Raw genomic sequence first — 17,637 nt, forward strand, 5'->3', positions numbered from 1 at the left:
TGTGATTTTGACAATGTCCTATTTGACAGTACAAAAACAACAAACAAATCCGTTTTTGGCACACCATCCTTGTATTATCTATATTACCACAGAACACCATTTTCGATGACGTCATAGTATGTAAGAAAGGGAAGGAGAATATTAAAATATATAACATAAAAGACCTAAAAAGGGCTTGTTAACACATCTGTTAACATTATTTTAAGTAAAGAATATTTTTTAAACTCATAAAAAATTATTTTTTCTGTAGACGAATGAAAAAGTAGGCTATGCAGCTAACTGTTAACTTGTGTTCTATGTCTAATTGACGCTAAGATCCACAAACCATACATACTCATAGACGTTTCACGGCCATGTTAATCTTTCGGATCGAATTAACGCCATCTCTTGATTGGAATGGGAACTAAATTGACAAATTTTAGTTACGTGGGAATTTCAAATTATAAATTTTGCGGGATTTTTGATGAAATTTCGCAGGAAATTAAAACAACAGAAAGACAATTCAATGTTTTATTCAATGTTTTACTGAAAACTTCAAATATTCCAATTTGTTTTCAAAATGCTATAAACACTACTGCCATGTGTCACGTGAAAGCACTGATGTGTAATATTGAGTTGAATGAAAATTTTTGAAATAATCTTGTAGGATGATTGTTTAGATAAATACCTTATAATCTTTCACAAACTTCCAAAAATATATAGGCCCGAAATGTTGATGACACACTTGTATATTTGAATAAACTGTTTCAGGATCTATTATATTGTTTTTTTAAATGTGGAGAAACACAACACGGGATGATCAATGTAAACTAAAAATTCTACTCACAAAAACAGAGAGGAGGTTAATACAATTGATTAAAATTGTGATTAAATCTAATTAAAAACGTAACACCACTATAATAAAATATTTAAGCCACAAACTGTAAAATAAAAAGTAAATAACAAATTAATTTAATTGTCAACTGTCAGTTGTTAAATATGACAAGAGAATTGACTGACAGCGACATCTCTGGATTGGAATGGTAACTAATTTGCTGTCTTGACCTTGACAATTTACGTGAAACGTCTATAAGTATGTATGGTTTGTGCTAAGATCGAGCTGCGGATAAAACTCGCCCTGATGGAATACAGTGTTGCCAAATTTTGGTTGAGAAAAATGTCACTTTTGGCGGGCAATTCAAATTTCAGTAAGTCACTCAAGGACAGTAGACTTTAAAAAATATTTTCATTTTCAGTATTTATGGAGGACGGAGGCTACTGATTGATAATTCCGTTCATCTTAGATGTGTTCAATTGTATGTAATTATTATATGTATAATATGCAAATATTTGTTTGTATGATTGTTTTTACACTACAAATAACATTTATACCATACATTAATTAAAGAATAGGATTGAAATTGATGTCTATAATTTTTTTTGTTGAAGTGTTCAAATGCCAAGAGCCAGGAAGGATGTAGTAAAACTGAAGAACAAAAAAAGGAACACATGATATGGATTAATAGTAATAAGGTGTAAGGCATACAGAAAAATGAAACGAAAGCTTAAGAGATAACCAAAACAATGATGATAAATAACAAGGAAGGCCTAAACAACAGAGAAATAAAGTGCAATCAGGTAACATTAAAAAAAGTATCAACCTATGAATACCTAGGTAGGGAGTATAATAACTGACGACGGGAAAATAGACGCTGAAATAGCAAACGAAGGAAACAAATCGACATGAATATTTAATACCTTAAATAAACCCATACTAGGACATAAAGACATACAAATGGAAGTGAAAAGGCAGATGCATAATACAATAACAAGACCAGTAATAACCTATGCAAGTGAAAATTGGACAATACAGAAGAAACATGGGTCAAAAATAGAAGCAATGGAGATGAAACACTTAAGAATGATTGCAGGAAAATGGGGTAGAATAAGAAATGAAGAAGAACAGAAATAGAGCCAATATTATATCACATCCAAAATAAACAACTGGAATGGTATGGACATATCATAAGAATGAAACCAGAAAGGATGGCCAGGAAAATTCTGGAAATGGGAAACACAACAAAAAGGAGAAGAGGACATCCTCGAAAGAATTGGAGGGATCAAATAGAGGATATAGTACATGTACGAGGGAAAACGAAAGAAGAAATGAAAAGCCTAGCCAAAAACAGAAAAGCGTAGAAAAATGGGTGAAAGAAACAACGGACCATAATCCGACACCGTAATAGGCATAAGGAAAAAAGACAAGAAGAATAGATAAACTGAAAGAACATTCATGAAAAATTCTTATTTTATGTAAATTCTATCTATAAAATTTACATTTATATTGAATTTAAATATATGGATTTGTTGATACTTTTTTCAAAAAAAAAAAAAGAAGTTTGATAAAGAAACAACAGTTCAGAATAATTATAATTATTTTATTTGTTCTTAAAAATATTACAAAACTAAAATAAAAATAAAATATACAAAACTACAACCACCCATTTAAGATGAATATACCTTGGGCCGCCCTTTAATGGTAAATTAATTTACAAATGCTTGCATGTAAGAACAATGTAAAATTAGTATGGCAGAGGATCACCAGGATATAATACGAAATTAAATAGCATTTCAACTTATTTTTGTAACTCCACACAGAAAGCAAACATTTTGTTTTTTTTTTTTAACTAAAACTTTGGTTTAACAGTAAAGTTTTTAGGAATAAAAATTAAAAGGGACACCACTATCTGCACATAATCAGTTGCATTTATTTTGTGTATCTGATGAAACACATTTTTTAATACTTAAAAACTTAAGTAACATCAATTTTTGGTGGTTTCGGTCTACCTGGGGTAAAAACTGAACATACTTTTTTATGAGAAAATGGTGGAGAGTCTAAATTTGGGATTTAATATTGAAACAATGAAAAAGTAAAGCTGAAAGTTTCAAAATTTTATGTCTATTTTGTATAACAAAGCATAATAATATGCCCTTAGACTACTCGTTAAACATGTCTTACACAAACATATGGCAAATATAAATATCATCAAATGCTAAACGAGTTAAAAATATTTACTATAACTTTTTTCTACTCCCGCAAGAAGTAAATTTAATGTTGTTCATTACAAAAATAAGATACTTATATTTTTAATTAAAAATATCTGTTTTAATACTAGGTACTACATATAATACTGGAAGTATAACATTTAAAATGAAAATAAAGCAATGATTTTATATTTTTATGATGCAATAATTTTATTGCATCTATAAGTAAGAGTCCTATGATGGATACATCTACACTAAATTTAAAATTAAGATGCAGTAGAAATAAACAAATCAAGACAAGTTAAATACTACTATTAGGAGCACTCCCGAATCATAATTTACAATGTATAAACTTTGGAAATCATGATTTGGGATTTACAATGTATATACAGTAGACTCCCTTAAGTTCGGCCACCTCGGGACCGGACCCTAGGCCGAACTTAAAAGTGGCCAAACTAACCGATGCTTATCTAAAAAATGCCCATTTATTGTTTGTATGGATCTAGCAAAAACAAAACACTTGTACATTAAGTAGAAGACAACACAGAGGAATACTCTGACATATTTAACACATTTGAAAAGATAGACAGTTACAAAAATACTATAAAGCAATACTTACAGAACTCTAGGCCTAATAAAATTTAAAAATATTGCACATTGGTGGTTTGGCTTCTTAAACACTTAAAAAAAGTCAGTAATTTTTTTCTGAATTTTCTTTTCTAATGATTTTTGATGTGCAAAGTGTGTGACTAATGCTCAGAGAGCCGGCCGGACTAAGCGGAGACCGAACTAACCGAGGCCGAACTTATGAGAGTCTACTGTACATTGTAAATTATGATTTGGGAGTGCTCATAGTAGCATTTAACGTGTTTTGGTTTGTTTATTTCTACTGCATCTTGAATTTAGTATAGCATATTTCTGTAAATATTTAGGTAAATTTAAATACCAAAACAAAATATAATGTTATTACCACTGAATGTAAAAAAGATTTAAGTACAGTGAAAACTATTAAAACTGTCTATTTTGTGAAAAGTTACTATTCACAAACTTTATTTAGCAATAATGTATCAAACCCGGTATTACCACATCTGCGAAAGACAGTACCTCCGTAGACTAGGGTAGGTTTGTGACTATGGCCACTACTGTAGACACAATGAAATTCCAGGCTAATGTATGTAAGTGTACATAATATGAAATGGAGATTTATTATTTTTATAACAATACAATAATTTCAATGGTTAAACAGATTAGGTTAATCTTCATTGTACAGATCTATTTATTCTTACAAGATCTTTCCTTAGAACACTTAGAAATGAAATGCACATTGTTTCTCACTGGCCCTGGGAATAAAAATTATGGTTACTATTGATTTGTACACCAAGTTACTTCAGGCAGGTAATATTTTATATTAACCATATACTTTGTTTCTATAAATGTTTAGATCAATTAAAAATGGTCTTCATTTGCCAATTTGTTAACATTTTTTTCAACTCATGTACTGAATGTTCCATTAATTTCACATCTTCCCTAAAACAATATCAATGTAAAATCAAAAATATTCCTTTCATGATTGCATTTATTTTTGGAACTTTACATACCTTATACTTAAATTTAGCAAGAGTAGACATGTTTACATTTTCCACTATTTTCTGCTTTACAAGAACATAACATTTGGCTAATGCTCATGCCATTTGTGAAAGATAGGGTTCCTTTAATTTCGTGGGGATTGGACCTTACTGAAGGAATAAACCATATATTTTGATGGTATGCTGAGAACTTTCCTCTATTTTTCCAGCCAAAATAAGATGACCAGAGTTTAAAACTTGTTTTCCTTCTAAAACTTCTTGAATTTTCAGTACCCAAGAACTTCAAATATCCCACGATACTACTTAACTTCATGACTAAAAAATAGAACCAAACCAAATAGAAAATAGAACTTCAACAATTTTGAAAACAAAACCAAACAAATTTGTTTTTGGCAGAATGACTTGAATGACAGACGATTTGTGACGGAACGGAACAGTAAATTAGGCAACATTGTATTCCATCAGGGCGAGTTTTAATCGCAACTAAAGATCGGACAACATTCAGATAGTGATGTTGATTATAGTTACTTTCGAGTATTCGTTCAAATCGTTACTTTTTTATAAAGTAATCATTTATAGTATTCATTACTCGTATTGGCTCCGTGCGTCTCATCTCCCCTCTACTTACAGTCACGTGACACGCTGTCAGATTTTGTCAGGACGTTTTAACATTGAGTCTTATGGGATTACACTCTAGGTGACTTTGAGTACACACTCTTCTCCAAAGTCATCATCTATGTCGATTCGATACTTTTTAGTCAAAATAGAAACTTTTACCCTGATTTCTTCATTGGAAATTGACGATAAGTTGTTTAAAAATCCAAATTTCGGGCGTCTTTTTATTTCAAGAATAATAGGTTTCATTTTTAGACAACTCTTTTCCTCTTTTTTCATAGGAATCAAAGTTGTCTCTCAGACTCAATGCGTACTCCTTTAGAGATTTGTATGTTGCAAGTCACATTCAAGTATGTAGCAGTTTTTGCAATGTTTTGCTACTCTTGTCAAAACATTGTAAAATATATCGTATACCACGTACCACGTGTTTAGTAGAAATTTTCTTATCTGAAAAATTATTTACTGATTTCAGTTCAATTAGTAAAAAATTTTTTACCAAAAAAGTTTTTTTTACAAAACGCTGTGGCCCCCTTTTGCTTGCGGCCCTAGGCCGCGGCCTAGTCGGCCTAGTGGTAAATCCGGCACTGCTGATACGATTGGTACGAAGTAATCAGAGTAATCAAAGTAACGATTTGCCTCTCTGTACAGTAATCGTTACTTTCGGTAGTCGCAAGTAACGGGTACTTTGTAATGAATAGATACTTTTTCAACATCTCTACATTCAGATTCGGAGTCTGTGAAGATAGCAATAAACTAAACCGAACATTAGTTTGGCAGTGTTGCCACGTTCTTATAAGGTATGTGTTATACGCTTCAAATATACAGAAAAAGCTTTGAAAACATGAAAACTACAGTTCTATTAAATTATTATATGGATTTTGCTATTTTTTAATTTATATAAAACATGAAGGAATAAATATTTGTTGTTTTTTTTATATTAATTTCAGTTAATATTAGAATTTTTTTTTGGAAATTGCCCTGATAGAGATAGATTAGTGCATTAGTCGATAGATTTGGCAATAGGGTCTGAACCTTTGAATTTGCGGTTGCCAGATTGCCACAGATGTTCAGCAGATATCAATTTTATGACCAGTTGGGGAATATATTTTGGAAACTGAAGGGGATAGGCGCAACATTTCGGCTCCAATGCTTTTTAAATGCATTCTTTTTTTTTCGAATCCTGAGAAAACTAATAAGTATTCTTGAAAATTTTAACCCGTGTTGAGCTGGCCCCCCCCCACTTGCAAAAATTAAAAAACAAATAGCCCTGATTTATGAGCTATCATATTCCGCAAACTAAAAATTTTGAGCTCGTTCCACTGAGCAGGAATTTAATACCCTGGTGGGGGGGGGCTGAGTCAGCCCCCCCCCCACTACTTAAAAATAGGAATATTGAATCGGTTTTTGCGGCAGAATTACGAGCTATTTATGAGCTCTTGAAATTATATAGTTTCGATTTTTGAGCTCATCCCTTTCACCCCCAAACAACCCTTGAATTGATTTAACTTAAGAGAAAGATGCTGAGAAAACTTAAAATATATCGTATTGCGGATATAATTCCTATAGCTTATATACTCTAAATCAAGGGCATTTCGATTATTGAGCTACAACCCCTTCGCAAGAAAACCACCCTATCTTCCCGGCTTAAGAGAAAGTTGTACTTAAAATGCGTTAAACTAATTATTTGGCGACTACATATCATTTAATAATTTATAAGCTTCCAAATTACGCGCATTTAGATCAGTAAATTGCAATTTATTTTGTATAGTGCAGTCACTGAAGGTAAAAATCAACGATTACCTTCAATTTCGGTGAACCTTCATCGATTTTCACGAAAATTGGTCAGTGGTTAGAGGATACATCAAGAAACAAAGGTGACATGGTACCACCTTGTTCCTTTACCCTGAGGGTGGATACCGCCCCTTCTCCGGGGTGAAAATTATTTTATAAAAAATAACTGCACAAATCAATAAAAGAACAAATTAAAAGCAAAATTTATTATATAAAGTTAATAAAATAAGTCAATACTTTTTAAGTTATTAAAGATCAAAGATTTTAATTATTTGTGAAAAAAATGCATGTTTTAAAGAGGTTTTTTGTAAATCACTGAAAAACTGTAAGTTTTTACAAAAAAGTTAATAGTAGTTTAATTCGTATAGCTTATATTCTAAAAATAAACTCTAAAATCACGCGCCTTTCGATTATTGAACTACAACCCCTTCACAAGAAAACCATCCCATATTCCCGGCTTAAGAGAGGGTTGTACTTAAAATAATTTAAATTAATTATTTGTCGACTATATATTGTTTAATAATTTATGAGGTCGCAAAATATACGCATCTTAATTATTGAATTGCCATTTTCTTTCTATAGTGCAGTCACTGAAGGTAAAAATCAACTATGACCTTCGATTTCGGTAAATCTCCATTCATTTTCACGAAAATTGGTGAGCAGATTTTGATACTATTAACTTTTTCTGGATCTTATTTTTGATGGGTATTTCTAAGTACTTTGACAAGTATTTAGTACCTAAGTGTTATAAAATGCATCTTTTTCCCGTTATTTAAGCTTGAACCCTTAGATTTGAACAGTCGCGGAAAAAAATATACATTTAATTACCAATAACTTACTTTAAATTAACATTAAAGGTTTTTCAAGTAAGCAATTTATTATATTTTTTATTAGCTTGAATTTTAGTGATGAAAACTTTTTTGTAAAAACTTACAGTTTTTGAGTCATTTATGAAAAATCGCTCTAAAGCATGCATTTTCTTTCCAAAAATTAAAATATTTTATCTTTAATAACTCAAAAAGTATTGATTTATTTTAATCACATTATATAACAAATTTTGCTTAGAATTTGTCCCTCTCTCGATTTGTGGGGTTATTTTTAATAAAGTAATTTTCACTCTCGAGAAGGGGTGACATATACCCCAGGCTAAAACCCCAAGTTGTTATTGTCAATTCGTGAAAATAAATGGAGATTTACCGAAATCGAAGGTAATAGTTGATTTTTACCTTCAGTGACTGCACTATAGAAAGAAAATGGCAATTCAATAATTGAGATGCGTATATTTTGCAAGCTAATAAATTATTAAACGATATGTAGTCGCCAAATAATCAATTTAAATTATTTTAAGAACAACTCTCTCTTAAGCCGGGAAAATGGGGTCGTTTTCTTGCGAAGGGGTTGTAGCTATAGAATCGAAAGGTGCGTGATTTAAGAGTTTATTCTTAGAATATAAGCTATACGAATTAAACTACTATTAACTTTTTTGTAAAAACTTACAGTTTTTCAGTGATTTACAAAAAACCTCTTCAAAACATGCATTTTTTTCACAAACAATTAAAATCTTTGATCTTTAATAACTTAAAAAGTATTGACTTATTTTATTAACTTTATATAATAAATTTTGCTTTTAATTTGTTCTTTTATTGATTTGTGCAGTTATTTTTTATAAAATAATTTTCACCCCCGAGAAGGGGCGGTATCCACCCTCAGGGTAAAGGCGCAATGTACAAGAATTCATCTGTACTCAGTAGATATATCTTAAAAACACCCTGTAATTATCTACGATAATTACTTTCAGTTATTTATGTCATCATAACAATATTGCAACCTTCATTCGATTATATAAATATTGTTATCCTAGATCACGATTCACTAATAATTGCAGAGTCAATTATAAACACTTTTCATGGTCGATGCTGAATAGGCATTTCTAAATATATAAACAGCAAAACTATAACAAGGGAATTCTTATTATTATATTAGACATTCGTCATTCTATTTTGGTGATCAGACGTAATATTTCCACATTAAAGATAGTGTCTCTTTCTACACGAGACGTTCTTTGGGAGCGGTGCTACCAGCTTATGCTCATGCGAGTGTAAATAAAACAACTCAACAAGTAAAAGCGTATCAATTATTCCACCCCTCGGATAAGGGATAACCACCCTCACCGGGAGAAGATAGCCTTAATGTCAGGGCTGCCATATGGCGATCCAAGACCAGGCGAGAACTCAGAACTAGCAGTCTAGAACGAGAAATGAGAAAACACGTCAATGTTCAGGCACCTAGACCACCTTAGACAACAGTGTGGTATGTAAAATGGATGGAGACATCAGGCCGACGCGGAGCTGAAAAGGGAATAGTATGGAGATGGAACATCGTGGGACAATGGAAAATGGACAATGCTATGGAACGTGCAGCGAGGACTTGTGATACGAACAAAGACGTGTAAAAGTGGTAAGTCCATATTAGCTATTTTTATGGTATTTCCTGATTAATATAAAGTATAAACATTATGTGCTACCTTAATTACATTAATATATGTTTCAAGTTTACCTATTTTTACTTAATTATTCTATTCTATTACCAATATTTATCAATATACAAAGATTTTTTTTACCCTCATATTAAGTCATTATAGGACGCAATGATACAATTTTATATGATTTTTTTTACATATTTATCAACGTATACTTTATCCTTGCTGACTTTTATTCATTTATTATTTGACTACTGATTTTTAGTACATTTTTGCAATTTTTTATGATTTTAATATTTGCTATCGTAAATATACCTATCAAAATAAATATACGATATATAACAAATATACGCTATATGCATAATACATTTAAATTATTATTCTAACTACTTATTTACAAGGGTTAATATAACGTTATTTATTTTTGAATTTTTTATTACCACTGCAATTTTTACATATTTTTACCATATATTGACGTATTATTTTATCTCCATATTTTTTTACTATATATCTATATACTACATATCTATATACACCGTAAGACTATCGAATTTATATTTTCGCTAAGAAGTGCAGAAGCTGGAAAAAAGAAAAAAAATTATGTATAAATGAGTAGCAACAAAGTTACTTGGGAAGATTTTGTCAAAATAGTCGAGGAAATTGCACAAGAAATAGACAGGCAAAGCAGAAGAGTCTTAAAGAAAAAAGTTCCGAAATCTAAGGACATAAAGGAAGAAGTGACGACACAGCTAATTAAAGCTTATAACAAGTTCACGCAATTGACTAGGAAAAACTGGGAAGCACTTTCGGACAAACAAAGGGAATCGTGCAACAAATATTTTGGAAAAATCAGAGACAAAGTTATACGATCATTTCAAGCAGTAAATGTGAGAACAGTGGTTCCAAGTTCAATACATCAACCAATCGACAAGGAAGTTGAAGAGGAACAAAGCGATGAGGAAATAGAAGAAGGAAAAAGCGACGAGGAAGGAGAAGAAGAAATAATTAACGACGGAATAAAAGAGGAAAAAGGTGACATAAAACAAGATATAACAATATTAAACATGGCTTTGACAATCAATGAATTTTTGAATATCGCAAGCAAGATATTGCCCAACGAGTTCGATGGAAGCGCAGGGAAATTACAACCATTTTTAGACGCATTAGAACTACTTGGAAAATTGGCAGAAGGTCATGAAGACACAGCTTTAACGTTAATAAAAACGCGACTCACCAATAAGGCTAGGAACCTAATAACCACAGAAGATACGATTCCACGGATAGCTGAAGCACTAAAGAAAGAATTAAAAGGTGATAATCCGAAGAATTTAATAGCCAAATTAGCCATAAAAAGGCAAGGGCATAGAGATGCAGCAGTGTACGCATCTGAAGTGGAAGAGTTAGCAGAACAATTAAAAGTAGCATACATAGCGGAAGGAATGCCACTTGACTTAGCAAAGAAATATACGACGGAAGCAGTAGTAACAACAATGAAACGAAACGCTAATGCAGAGAAAGCTAAGCTAATACTGGAAGCAGGTAACTTTACATCACCGCAGGAAGTAGTATCTAAATTTTTGTCGATCGATATGACTGAAGAAAATGCACAAGGAAGAGTCTTAAATTATAGGACAAACTACGAGAATAGGAGAGGACAGCAGCAATACAGAAGAGGATACCATAACAAATATGACAGAGGAAGAAGAAATAACTTCGGACAACGGAACGAAGGAGAAGCAACGGACAATCAACGAAATTATTCGAACAGAGGATACAGACAATTTAACAATCAAACATACAGAGGAAACCAGAGAGGCGGACGTAACAGGAACGTAAGGTTACTAGAAATAGAGGACAGTCAAGAAGAGCAAGAAAACCAGCAGTTGGGGTTTTGAATGAACAAGAAGTTGGAAGCACACAGGCAGAAATAAAATATAACATTTACAACTTCGACCTAAACCTAACGAACTTTGTACGAATGAAAACAGGAATTCTTGAAAACACAAGCACTTTTATCATAGACACAGGAGCTGACATTTCAATACTAAAATGTTCACAAGATTTTATGAAGGAACAGGTGAAACCAAACACAAAGGCGAAAATAAAAGGAGTCACTAAAGGAGAGTTGCAAACAATGGGAGAAGTTGAGACAACACTCGAAGTAAAAGGAATTCGATTCGAACACATCTTTCAATTGGTAGAACCTAACTTTCCAATTCCAACAGACGGAATCATTGGGAGAGACTTTATTTCTAACTTTCAATGTATACTAGATTACGCAAACCTTAAAATGCACATTAAAGAGGACAACGATTGTTACATTAGTACGAAAATTCTGGATAATATAGACAATGACACCATAATAATACCGCCTAGATGTGAAATTTACAGAATCGTAAAAATTTTTCAAACGTTAAAGAAAGACAAGATAGTGGAACAGCAAGAAATACAACCAGGAATATTCATAGCAAGAGCAATTATTTAAGTAATAATCCATACATCAAAATTTTGAACACAACGTACGAAACAGTAAATGTAGACGCAAGCACAATCAGGACGTTGGATATTAAACTATTCAATATATATAGGCTAGTCAACGACAGCAAGGACAGAAAAAAAGAATTACGAGAATCACTGAAATTAGACATACCAGAATACATACGAGACAACTTAGTATCGTTATGCGAGGAATATTCAGACATATTCGCCCTAAGGCATGATATGTTAACCTGTAACAATTTCTACGAACAAAAACTAAGAGTTAAAGACCAAACTCCGGTATATATCAAGAATTATAGGACACCTCATGCGCAAACAGAGGAATTAAATCGACAAGTACAAAACCTAAGAGACCAAGGAATCATAGAACCATCTACATCCGAGTACAACAGCCCAGTAGTACTGGTACCGAAAAAAGCTATAGATGGAGGAAAAGCATGGAGATTATGCATAGATTTTAGACAACTGAACAAGAAGATAGTTACAGACAAATTTCCATTACCAAGAGTAGATTCGATATTAGATCAACTAGGAAGAGCAAAATGGTTTTCAGTTATAGACTTAATGTCAGGCTTTCACCAGATACCATTAGAAAAATCATCGAGAAAATACACATCGTTCAGCACAGAAAATGGAGCATTTCAATTTACCAGATTACCTTTTGGATTAAATGTAAGCCCAAATAGCTTTTCAAGAATGATGTCAATAGCATTTTCAGGATTAACACCAGACAAAGCATTTCTTTACATGGACGATATCGTAGTAATTGGAATATCCGAAAAACATCACTTAGACAACCTGAAAAAGACATTCGAGACATGTCGAAAATTCAATTTGAAACTTAACCCAGGAAAATGTCAATTCTTCAGAAGGGAAGTAACATATTTAGGACATGATCTTTCTCAAGAGGGAGTATCACCAGACAAAGCGAAGTATGCAGCAATTGAACAATATCCGACACCTAAGACAGCGGAAGAAACAAAGAGATTTGTAGCATTTTGCAACTATTACAGACGTTTTATTAAAAATTTTGCGGAAATATGCAGACCACTCAACAAATTATCGAGGAAAGGAGTAGAATTTTCGTGGACCGAGGAGTGTGAAAAAGCATTCAAAAAGCTTAAAGCATCTCTGACGAAACCACCAATTTTAAAATATCCTGATTTCAACAAACAGTTTATCTTAACAACAGACGCATCCAATGAGAGTTGTTCAGCAATCCTAAGTCAAGATTATAACGGAATTGACCTACCTATAGCATATGCATCAAGAAGTTTTAGTAAAGGAGAATGTAATAAACCTATAATCGTTAAGGAATTACTAGCGATTCATTGGGGAATTAATTATTTTAAATGTTATCTATATGGAGCACCAACATTCAAAGTAAAAACAGACCATAAACCTTTGACACACCTATTTGCAATGAAAGAACCAACCTCAAAACTCACGAGGATCAGATTAGACCTAGAAGAATATGACTTCGAAATAGAGTATATAACAGGGAAAAGTAACTACGCAGACAGCCTTTCAAGAATAACATTGCATCAACTAAAAAACCTATACATAGACAACGCCCATATACTAGCTATAACAAGAGCTCAAGCAAAAGAAAAGGAGAAAGAAGCAAGACAAACAAAGGCTGAAAGTGAACTCGCACTACAGCCAGAAGCCACCAAACAAACAGTAAGGAAGGTACTAAATAATTTAGAGGCGCATAGACTACCAATTTTGTCCTTTGGAGCAGAACTAATCTCACCAAGACTGAGCATTAGGGCCAAAAACAAAATAAAATGCAGCAAAAGCATAGCCACAGGATTGAATCGTTTCGATTTAAACCAAGCGTTGGTACAGCTTGATAAGCTGGCGGTAGAGAATGCAGTACGTAAAGTAAAAATATACGTAAATGATATTATTTTTAAAATGTGCACAATTGATGAATTTATTAAAGAAGGAAATAAAAAATTGAAGAATATAGAAATATACATATGTGAAGTACCAGAAACAATAAAAGATGACAAAGAAAAACACAGATTAATAGGAGAATACCATAATCACCCGATGTTCGGAGGACACGTAGGGAATAACAGACTAATTAAGAAGCTAAAGGCAAGATTCCGATGGAAAAATTTGGAAAAAGACGTAAGAAAATACGTAAAACAATGCCACAAATGTCAAATTAACAAACCGAAAAGAACACATGTCGAAGAGTTCGTGATATCGGACACATCTTCCAAACCATGGGACATAGTATACATAGATACAATAGGTCCATTCACGAGAAGTAATGAAGGTAATAAATACTGTATCACAATGTTGTGTGAACTGACAAAATACGCGGTCAGCATACCAGTGTGCAATAAAGAAGCAGAGACAATAGCAAGAGGAATCTTTGATCATTTCATACCAACATACGGACTCATGAAGCAAATAAGAACAGACCAAGGCACAGAGTATAAGAACGAAGTAATGCAGGAATTAACAAAGCTATTAAAAATAGAACACAACTTTTCAACGGCATACCACCCACAGTCCATTGGAAGTTGCGAAAAACTACACAGAACGTTGAACGAGTACGTAAGAGCATTCATAGACGAAGACAGAGAAAATTGGGATGTGTGTTGCAGAATGTTCACATACTGCTACAATACAACCCCTAACGCGTATCATGGATACACACCGTTCGAACTGTTATATGGCAGGAAGGTTAACCTACCGGAAGACCTTACACATGAGATCCAACCATGTTACAATATAGATGCCTACTACAATGAGCTACGATACAAACTACAAAGCGCACACGAGAGAGCCAGAACCTTCTTATTAAAACACAAAAAAGAGCGGCAAGAAAAGAATAAGCTCAAAGCAACACCACAACACTTTAAAATAGGAGACCTAGTCCTTGTAAAAAGGGAAGAGAATGGTAAGTTTGATAGTCTTTATGTAGGTCCTTTCACGATAACAGAAGTAAATAACGTTAATTGTAAAATCAAAATAGAAAACAATAAAATCAAGGAAATACATAAGAATAGATTATATGCTTACAATCCGAAAACACAGTGAGTGACAAGTGTTACGAAACAATGTTGTTAAACGAACATTTTATATTATTTATGTATTTGCGTAGGCTTAGGAAGTTTGTATATAAAATAATTTTTTTGTATTGATTACAACACAGTATGGGTTGGTAGCACGACTTGCAAATTTCCCTCCTCGTAGTCGGAAAATTCCTAAAAAGGGAAGGTGTACAAGAATTCATCTGTACTCAGTAGATATATCTTAAAAACACCCTGTAATTATCTACGATAATTACTTTCAGTTATTTATGTCATCATAACAATATTACAACCTTCATTCGATTATATAAATATTGTTATCCTAGATCACGATTCACTAATAATTGCAGAGTCAATTATAAACACTTTTCATGGTCGATGCTGAATAGGCATTTCTAAATATATAAACAGCAAAACTATAACAAGGGAATTCTTATTATTATATTAGACATTCGTCATTCTATTTTGGTGATCAGACGTAATATTTCCACATTAAAGATAGTGTCTCTTTCTACACGAGACGTTCTTTGGGAGCGGTGCTACCAGCTTATGCTCATGCGAGTGTAAATAAAACAACTCAACAAGTAAAAGCGTATCAATTATTCCACCCCTCGGATAAGGGATAACCACCCTCACCGGGAGAAGATAGCCTTAATGCCAGGGCTGTCATAGCAAGGTGGTACCATGTCAACTTTGTTTCTTGACGTTTCCTCTAACCACTGACCAATTTTCGTGAAAATCGATGAAGGTTCACCGAACTTGAAGGTAATCGTTGATTTTTACCTTCAGTGACTGCACTATACAAAATAAATTGGAATTTACTGATCTAAATGCGCGTAATTTGGAAGCTTATAAATTATTAAATGATATGTAGTCGCCAAATAATTAGTTTAACGCATTTTAAGTACAACTTTCTCTTAAGCCGGGAAGATAGGGTGGTTTTCTTGCGAAGGGGTTGTAGCTCAATAATCGAAATGCCCTTGATTTAATAGTTTATTCTTAGAGTATATAAGCTATAGGAATTATATCCGCAATACGATATATTTTAAGTTTTCTCAGCATCTTTCTCTTAAGTTAAATCAATTCAAGGGTTGTTTGGGGGTGAAGGGGATGAGCTCAAAAATCGAAACTATATAATTTCAAGAGCTCATAAATAGCTCGTAATTCTGCCGCAAAAACCGATTCAATATTCCTATTTTTAAGTAGTGAGGGTATTAAATTCCTGCTCAGTGGAACGAGCTCAAAATTTTTAGTTTGCGGAATATGAGAGCTCATAAATAGCTCATAAATCAGGGCTATTTGTTTTTTAATTTTTGCAAGTGGGGGGGGCCAGCTCAACACCGGTAAAATTTTAAACGCAGAATGAAAGAATACGTTATTACCAAGGGTCGAAAGTCCCTGAAAACTTCTATAAGGTTTATTTTAATGAGTTACAAGGGTGAATAAAAAGAGAAAATTTAGTGTGATTTTTTATTTTAAATATCTCATTCAAAACAAACTTTTTATTTATTCTAAGGTATTATTTCGACCCTCGGTAAGTCGGTAATAATGTAGGCTTTCATTCTGCGTAAAAAATTTTCAAAAATATTTATTAGTTTTTTCAGGATTTGAAAAAATGAACACCATGTCCGTGGTGATATTTTCCAAATCGAACATTCGCTATCTTTGTCATACAACGCACTCAGTCGAACAGAATGTGGTGACAAGACAGTGACAAACAAGCAGGCTACTAAATATCTGACACGGCTTCAGGAATATTTTGAGTTGTTTATTAAATAATATTGATATTGATAGTGTATTTGATAAATATTAATTGATTTAAGACGTGAAATTAATAAAAAGTTATTTTTGTTTATTATTATGAAATATCCAAGCAGAGAATACACCAGGATATATTCTGTGATATAATTATTTTGTTGTTAAAGATGTTCAAAATTTATCTAAGAGTTCCATAGTAACAACAGGTATAGGTATTATTAAAAAAATCTTTTATCACTTTTTCTTCTCGATTATTAGTTTTTATTGTATGGTATATAAATTATTGTAATCAGTGAATACATCGTTATTGAAAAAATAATCATATATTATTTAACTGAATTATTAATTTAAGCGAATATACAAGTAACGGTCGGTTATCCAAGAACAATCAAAAGCCATCTCTAGACAATGTCATTGTCATCTATATGTTTACTTACGAGCCGGTACTTTCTGTTCCGATTAAATCCCGGTTAGAGGAATTTTGCCTGACAAAATTGCCTGATAAAATTCCTCTAACCGGGGTTTAATCGGGACAGAAAGTACCGGCCCTAAATGTCCATACCAGTGAGAATGTTACTAGGTATGATTTGTTCAACAGTAAATGGTTTGAATTCAATTAGTGCGGTCGTAAATATTATTAAATTTATCTGACCTGGCCCATTGTTAAGACCCACCCGGAGCGATAAGCCACCGAGGTAGACAGAGTTGGTCTTTTGCAATTAACACTGACTAGACGGTACTCCCATAATAAAGCCTAAAATAAATTTTACCTGAAACCGGGCCTTTTATACTATTATCGGTTAATCCGGGCTGTTTATAGTGGTAACTAATT

The 17,637-nt window shown here is 32.7% G+C and overlaps 1 long non-coding RNA gene across 1 annotated transcript; it reads right to left on the minus strand.

Moving 5' to 3' along the window:
- Positions 1–2,396: 2,396 nt before the first annotated feature.
- LOC126887207 (uncharacterized) lies at positions 2,397–4,983 on the minus strand. Its single transcript, XR_007698983.1, has 2 exons — positions 4,623–4,983; positions 2,397–4,551 (listed from the first exon to the last, which is right to left on the minus strand). It is a non-coding gene; the product is annotated as an uncharacterized LOC126887207 (long non-coding RNA).
- Positions 4,984–17,637: the final 12,654 nt, after the last annotated feature.

The sequence above is a fragment of the Diabrotica virgifera genome, chromosome 6, assembly GCF_917563875.1.
Source record: "Diabrotica virgifera virgifera chromosome 6, PGI_DIABVI_V3a".
Classification (NCBI taxonomy): domain Eukaryota; kingdom Metazoa; phylum Arthropoda; class Insecta; order Coleoptera; family Chrysomelidae; genus Diabrotica; species Diabrotica virgifera.